Genomic DNA, 7,535 nt, shown 5'->3' with positions numbered 1-7,535 from the left:
CTTCCTTCCTTCCTTCCTTCCTTCCTTCCTTCCTTCCTTCCTTCCTTCCTTCCTTCCTTCCTTCCTTCCTTCCTTCCTTCCTTCCTTCCCCCAGCTTCTTTTATTCCTAGCTATTCTCCTGATCTCTGGAGTTTTTGCTCTTCTCATCCATATGTCTGTCCTATCACCCCTACCCCATCCCCATTTCTGGCTTCTGTTTCCCTAATTTTCTACTTTCTGTCYCCTCAGTAGCCTCTAAAACCACCTCTTGCCTGATTTCTGTGTCACATATTTGCACCCCATTGCTGGCTCTGCCCCAGCAGCATGCACAAAGGAGGTGGTCCCTTCTTCCCTCAGTCTCACAGCAGAGGGAAGGTACATTTTCCTTTCCTCCCCACAGGCAGAGTAAAAAAGCTCACTGGGACCTTCTGCCCCTCTTCACTGGGGCAGATGCCTACTGGAATTGCTCCCAGCTTCTCTTGCACGCTGGTGAGCAACTTGTTCACATTTCCTCTATCCCAGAGTGTGGGACTATGGAGCTGGGGGAACCAGCTTTGCTGAAATGTTTCTTCATTTCCCCATCTGCCCCTTGTGTGGCATTCAAAGAGGAATGCAGAAGACTGTCTTGGGAAGGTTTTGGTGGAGCAGGCATTGAGCTGAGCTGAAGGGTTGGCAGCTCTTGCTTCCAATGGGAGATGGAGGTGTCTGAGCCAGGCTGCAATACAGCAAGTGACCCATACGGGGGACATTTCCCACGTCCCAAGACCTCATCCACCAAATGTGGCCCAGCTGTGCCCCCTGCAAGGTCAGTGTGGGGAGCAGGCACACAAGTTGGCTGTGGGGTGTCCCTGCTTTGCTYAGCAGGATCAGACACCTCAAACACCCAATTAGTGGGCACAGAGCTAGTGTTCATCCTTAGACACTACTGCAGCACCGGGCCAGTGTCTGTGGATTTTGCCTTAATCAACACAAGTCTATGGGGGTTGCCCTTGGTAAAGAATACTTGAGCAAAATTATTATTTTAGTGACAAGTTTTCATTATTTTCWTTTCAAGTTTTTGAAACCCTAAACTCAGGACTGTTTCTGGTTATACTTCAGACCACAAAACTTACAAGTCAAATGTTGTGCTCCTCAGTGTAGCTTCCTTTAGCTAGACTTTTATTTCTTTGGGGCCTTTTGTTAATTCTCTATAATGTTTTTCGCTAAGGCATTGCAATGCCTGCACTGGATGCAATTAGAATTGACATGCACATGTGGAGAYGGTCAGAGCTTTGGGGTGGCTTTCTTGGTGGATTTCAGGCAGGTTATGCAGGTTTCATCATTTAGGACATTGGTTGTGTGCAGATGCCTTCAGGCTTTGGGGAGCAGAGAGCTTCAGGACTGCTTATCTTTTAAAAGTCAAGCGGATAGGCCCAAGGGTACAGCTGAGGCCTTGGAAGGTTACAAAGAATCATGGAATCACAGGCTGGTTTGRGTTGGAAGTGATCTTAAACATYATCCAGTTTTAGCTGCCTCAGCCWGGGGCAGGGACACCTTCCACTAGACCAGGTTGCTCAAACACGTCTGTTTGCAGTGTCACTTCCTATCACGCCCGCAACGGAGGGAAATGTTTGCACTGTCATAACATTTCTTCTGCTGGAGCTTCCTGGCTGGGGCTGCTGCAGCACTTTCTGCAGGGCACATCGCCTTGCATGGGGGCGTGCGAAATCTCATCTAACAAAAGCACAGCTAGGCAATGTTTTATATATTTTACATRTATAACAACACATATTGCAGCAAGGAACTCAGGGTCAGATCAGTCCATAGTTAACAARAACCCAACAAATGGTAAAACAAGTGAACATACCCAAGTCAAACTGTTCTCCACAGTGCATGATCAGACATCCAAGGCATAAGTTCAAGGGATCCAACATGCAGCATGTATTTTAAAATGTGTTGTGTGTTTTTTTTCTGTGCCACAACCCTGCTTCTTAGATTATCTTTGGGTGTTTCAGGTCAGGAGGCACCGTTGTAGCCACCTATTCTGCCATACCAGTAAGAGATTGGGTCATGAGAAGATAGAAATTAATTAATCTGGTGAAGGGAGAAACTAATTCAAAGGATTCAAATGGGATTGCTGAGGACTATGAGGGATGCTGCTTTGCATTTTATTTGAGCTGAGGGGTAGTTTCCCTTTCTTGTGTTGAGTGCTCAGCTTTGTGGGCAGCCAGGCAAATGTATGACATAGATTTCATGATGAAGTGTGGAAGTCTAGGGCGGCAAATTGAGAGTCCTGGGAAGAGACCAAGGCCAGAGGGGAAGACATTGGTAAGGAGAGAGGGCTACAGAACAGCATGGTATAAAACCCTGGGAAGGGCTTTAAGGAGAGGGCTAATATGAGTTGGAGGACAGCAGAGCTGCATTTCTAGACATCTAAAGGAAGGCAGGGAACTGTTGTTGTTGGGGGTATTACAGCCAAAGAGGCATTTGAGGCAAGGATTTCTACTAAGAGCAACAAGCAGCATTTGCAACACCAGGACAGTCCCTACAGGATACTAGAGAGCAGGACACTGCCAAGGTAACAGAAAGAGTGTGAGCATTCAGAGCCATGGTGTTGCTGAGTAAGCTGCAAGAGGAAATTTGTAGCAGCAGATTCCCAAAAGCTTGGAACAAGATACCACTTTTCTCAATGGGACAACCCAGGTGGGCTGCAAGCAAATTCTAATGTCACCCCACTGTATTACAGTGGCTCAACTGACGCTGACTTTATGTCTTGCAGTTGTCCTCCTTTTTGTGACCAAAGCTATTTAATTAACGACACAATTAAAGACACACTGACTGGTGCAGTTCCTCACTGAGAAATGGACTCAAGTATTAGAGATCTTTAGATGTAAGCTGTGAATTGAATCCCAAAGAATCCAGCCCTGGAAATCGTTCAAGGTGGGGTTGGCAGAATCACTGGGTGGCCCGACTGTTCCTCTCCAAGTCCCATGTGGGATTTTACATTGGTGCTCAAAAATCTCTGAAAAATGTCTGRCACTGGGTATTCTACAGCTCTGGGMAGTCTACTCYAATGCTCTAATAYAAAACTSTAGTAGCCCAGACATACCAAGAAATGAGACTATTCCTTTCCTGGTTTATATATTAGATAATCTCTATCATCTTCCTAGCCCTGACACTTTGGTACWGACTATCTTATAAACACAGTTTTTCAGGTTTAGACTGTTCAGCCTTTTATACTTGGTGCCATTTCTGGACCATTGCCACTGCTTTCCTTTGCACTTTCTTCAATCAGCTCAGTCTCCCTGAACTATAGCAGCCAAAACTCCACAGATGACTCCAAACAAAGCCTTGACAACATAGGCAACAGGGGAAGAATGGTTTCCTGTTTGTCACAGGCTGCACTTCTGTCTGCTCACCTCATTAGAACACTTTCATTTTTTACTGCAGCATGACCACGCTCATTCATGTTGAGCTGACATCCCTAGATCTTCTGCAGAACAGATGCTGTGCTGGTTGTTCCCCAGTTKGTCTTGCAGTCCTTGATGATGCTCYGTTTGTCCATTCTGAATGGCACTCCTCTTCCAACCCCTCTACCTCATTTGTCAAGATTATTTTGCATTCTCCTCCTGTTCTCCAGCGTGCTTGTTCTTCAGAGTGTCCTGCTAATTTAATAAATGTTCCCTGCTCTTGGTTTTTTTTGGTTGGTTTTTTTTTTTAAGATATTAATGAAAATACTGTGTGCTGCCAGACATAAAACAGATGGCTTCAGACTTCATTTGATATGTACTGCCAGTTTGACAGGGAAACATTTATAACTGCTCTTAGTCTGRTTTTCCAACCAGCTGTACGCTCCTCTAATAGCAGGTTCTTCAAAGCTGCGTTTCTTTGCTTGGTTTATGAAAGTGTCAGGTGAGACAAAGGMAAAAGCTGCACTAAAATCAAGATCTAAGACCTACTGTAGAAGGCATTTAGATTGATTTGTTCTTGTCAAATCAGTGCTCACTGTTCTTCATCTGTTTGTTGTCTTCTAAGTGCTGGAAAAACAGTTTATCCAATTACCACTTCCAGTAATTTTCCAGGAATTGAAAGTAATCTCCCTGGTCTCTGATTCCTGATTCCTCCTGTCTGTCCCTCCCTTTTGTGGCAGGTACTAGATTTGCCTTTCCCAGTGTGCAAAAACACATGGCCCCATCCCTGACTTCTGTGCCAGAGGTGCCCAGTGGGCCTCAGCAGCTTTACCCATCATGGCAGAAGACTTTTGGGCCTTGTCAGCTGGAATATATCTGACTTATTTAGACACTGTCTGACCTCTTTGTTTTTTCTTGCAGATGGTATTCTCATCCTTGGACTGCTTATGCTCGTTGTGTTAAATGGGGCACTTCTGAGCAAAAACTGGAAGAAAAGATATCAAACACTTTTGCACATTTGACATCAGCAGCTCAGTATCTGCTTCTCCTTGTGAAACTCAGCTCTTTCTTTGGCTCTCCTGTTGCTATTAGTGCATACACTTCATACCCACCGTTCGTTGCATCACTTACATCTTCATGTTGTTCCTCCATGCTTGTGCCGTTCTTTCATACTCACTAAYGTGACCTAGTTCCACTTTCTGTGTGCTTCCTCTGCATCTCTGAAACCAATGAAGAGCTCATGATTTAGCCAGTTAGTACCTTACTAGTTTCCCCCTGTATTTGCACTAAGTTGCCCCAGTACCAAGAGGCTCACAGTAGTTATGTGTCTTTCAAACAACTTCCTTAGGGCACTGCCACCTCCCCAAATGTCCTTTCTGCCTTGGATTTGTTCCTCTGGGCTTGTGTGTACTAACACTGTGAATTAGCTAAAATCTGTCTCAAAGACCACCGTTTGGTCTTTGCAGTTTTTCTTTTTTCTCTGCCTCCTTTTCTAGAAATCACTACTTCTAATACTTCAAGATCACTCTCACACCAGTTGCTTGTCACCATCACCTGCAAAATCAGTTCCCCTCTTTTAATTAGAATAAWTTTTTTCAGAGCAGCTGGCCAGGAAGAAGCTAGAGAGATGGCAGCTGCAGTCAGTTCAGGGAAGGGCACAGAGTACCAGAATAGACCCAGATAGAGAAGGCCCTGCATATTTGGCACTTAGAATTATTTGCCTATGAACTTGTTTCCAGGAGGTRTGGCTAATAGTGGTGGAAATATTTGCTATTTGTGTAAAAACATAAACAGTTAAAGTGTGCTATTAAAATACTTTCTCTGTTCTGTTTGTCTGTCTTAGGGCTTTTTATAGTCTTTGTACAATMAGAAAGCTTAGGCCATATTAGCATTGGTAGTCTTCTTTATTCAGTTATGCATTGACATTAAAATGTGTTTTTAAAAGCAGAGATTCAGCCCAAGTGGTGTTGTTTTGTCTTCCTTGCATCCATCAATGAGCCAGACCCTCCAGCTTCTCCGTGCTCAACCAAGGCACCACCCCTGGCCTTCAGGATCAGATTACCCTTTCCAGCCAGCTGTCTCCAGTGCCAGTGTGCACTGCTCCTTGTTAATACCTCACTCTGGCTACAAGTGCTACAAGAGCTTTCTTATGCAAAGCTCCAAGCCAAACCCCACCTTTTTGGAGCTGCTTGTCTTCTCTTCTCTGCTGCCATCCCACCCAAGCTGATCCTCTTCCATCCTGGGGCTGTCCCTGGGGGTCTGCCCCTGCTCTGTTTTGTTCTGGGGAAGCTCCCCTGAGCAGGGTGAAGGCACGCTGGCTTTTGGTTGTTACCTGTGGCTCTGACATGTTCCTCCTGACATTCCTTTAGGTACTGAGAGATTCTCCAGCAGGGTGTTGGGTAACTCTGCTGCGAGTTAGCTCAAAAACATTATAGATTTCATTACTTTGCTGTACTTTTGCTTCACTACATCAAGTCTTGGCATTTGGGGTGAAGCAGCAGCTAGTTAGTTTAGTAAAAATGGTGTTTCTTTATGGGGCATCCAGAACTAAAGAGAGCTCCCAAAGCTYTTCTGGATATTTGCCCAGAAGCTGGGATGGCTGCTAAGGAGCTGTTGACTCTAGTGCCCCAAACAACCATACGAGCACAACTTTATAACTGATTCCTSTTGATATAATTGTATAAACAGAAAACAACTCTTCCACTATCGTAGAAGAGCTGTGATGACACATCAATAATGGGTATCCTTGCAAGCAGTCTGATTTCTGTTCTTTATCTAGCAATTGTTGATCTGACGTGGCTGCTCTTTGAGTCATAGGGAGCTCCTTGGGAAAGTGCAGAGACCTTCAGACCTCAGGGACAATAAACTGATCACAAGTGGTTGACTGGGTGAACCACAGTGCTAACACTGCATGTTCACCTAGTCAGATGGATCTCAAAAAGACAATTTCTCATTAAAAAGAAAAAAAAGCTGAAATTAACAAAATGCTGTCACAGTGTTTCCTTCTTTTATGGTTTAGTTCAGAATTAGTTCTCATCAGCTGGAGAACACTCCTGGTCATGCTTTTGGTCTTTGGAACAGACCTTACAATGCTTAGAAACAGCTGTGAAAAATAGGTGGGGAAATTTGAAAGGTTTCCCCTTAAAGACATGGATGGGTAATGTATTTATTTTCTAAATACATACCTAGAGGCTTAGACAACTGGTGTATTTGCATCAGCATACTCTGATTAAAAGAAATCACASTACTGGAAGCAGAGAAAACCCCTGAACCTATAGCTCATGTTCCCTGCAGTAAAATCAAAAGTTGGAATGCTAGCTCATCGTTTCCTAAAACAAAGCATCTATTAAAAGTAACTCACCTGAGGGAAAAGAACTTTGTAACAGCCAATCTTTCCACTGCTCCTCTGAGAACACCCAGTGGCCCAGACCCCTGCACCTACCCCGCACTGCTCTGATCTCCTGCTTTGCCAGGAGAGGACTGAAARCCACACACCAGAGTCCCAGGACTCATCCTGCTATTAACATGTTTGCAAAAGTAGCTGGAAGGACAATTTAGCCTTGCTCTTCCCTACTGTTTTTTTCGTTCCAATAATTCAGTTCATGTCCATCCTGAAGAATTAGTTCACCAAAGAGCTTGCCTTGTTGGAAACTGAAGAATGCTGGAGAGAAAACAAGTCCTAGTTAATAAATATAAAAACAAACAGCTCAGTAATGTGTGATGCAAGTTCCAAGTTTACATTTAAAACCATTCAAAACTAAGCCAGGAAGGTAAACCCTGACTTTGGTAAAACTGTCTAGAGTGAAAAGCCAGCATGGAAAAAAACTAACTGAAAACACATTTGAAAATGCTTTCATGAAAATAAGAATCATAAGAAATGAGCTGGAATATAAACCAAATTTTGCAATAGTACTTTACAAATTGTCCTGATTTTGGAAGGATGCAGAGTGCATGCTAAGATCAGTTGCCTGCCCAGACTATTTTATAATAAATGGCATTGCGTTTTTCATCCCCAGCACAATCTCCAGCCATACAGTACCTTTATTTATTAGGAGACTGTTCAGCTGCAATGACAGTTGAAGTGAGAAAGGAAATGGTTTCAAGAACATGGGAAGAATCCCATAAAGTTCAGAGAGTGAAATGGGGAAAGGTACTTTAAAGTACAGG

The 7,535-nt window shown here is 43.9% G+C and overlaps 1 long non-coding RNA gene across 1 annotated transcript in view; it reads right to left on the bottom strand.

The window, feature by feature from the left end:
• Window positions 1–6,910, bottom strand: part of LOC130574929 (uncharacterized) — a 10,709-nt gene extending 3,799 nt beyond the window's left edge. The window contains exons 1-2 of the long non-coding RNA XR_008965485.1: window positions 6,730–6,910; window positions 4,500–4,588 (exon numbers count right to left, since the gene is read on the bottom strand). This is a non-coding gene — a long non-coding RNA (uncharacterized LOC130574929). The remainder of the gene's footprint in view (window positions 1–4,499; window positions 4,589–6,729) is intronic.
• Between the last annotated feature and the right edge of the window lie 625 nt (window positions 6,911–7,535).

Source organism: Malurus melanocephalus, unplaced genomic scaffold (genome assembly GCF_030028575.1).
Source record: "Malurus melanocephalus ecotype Western Australia unplaced genomic scaffold, MMel_1.1 scaffold_92, whole genome shotgun sequence".
Lineage (NCBI taxonomy): Eukaryota > Metazoa > Chordata > Aves > Passeriformes > Maluridae > Malurus > Malurus melanocephalus.
Note: the sequence above shows the minus strand (reverse complement) of the source record. Positions and strands in the feature narration are given on the sequence as shown.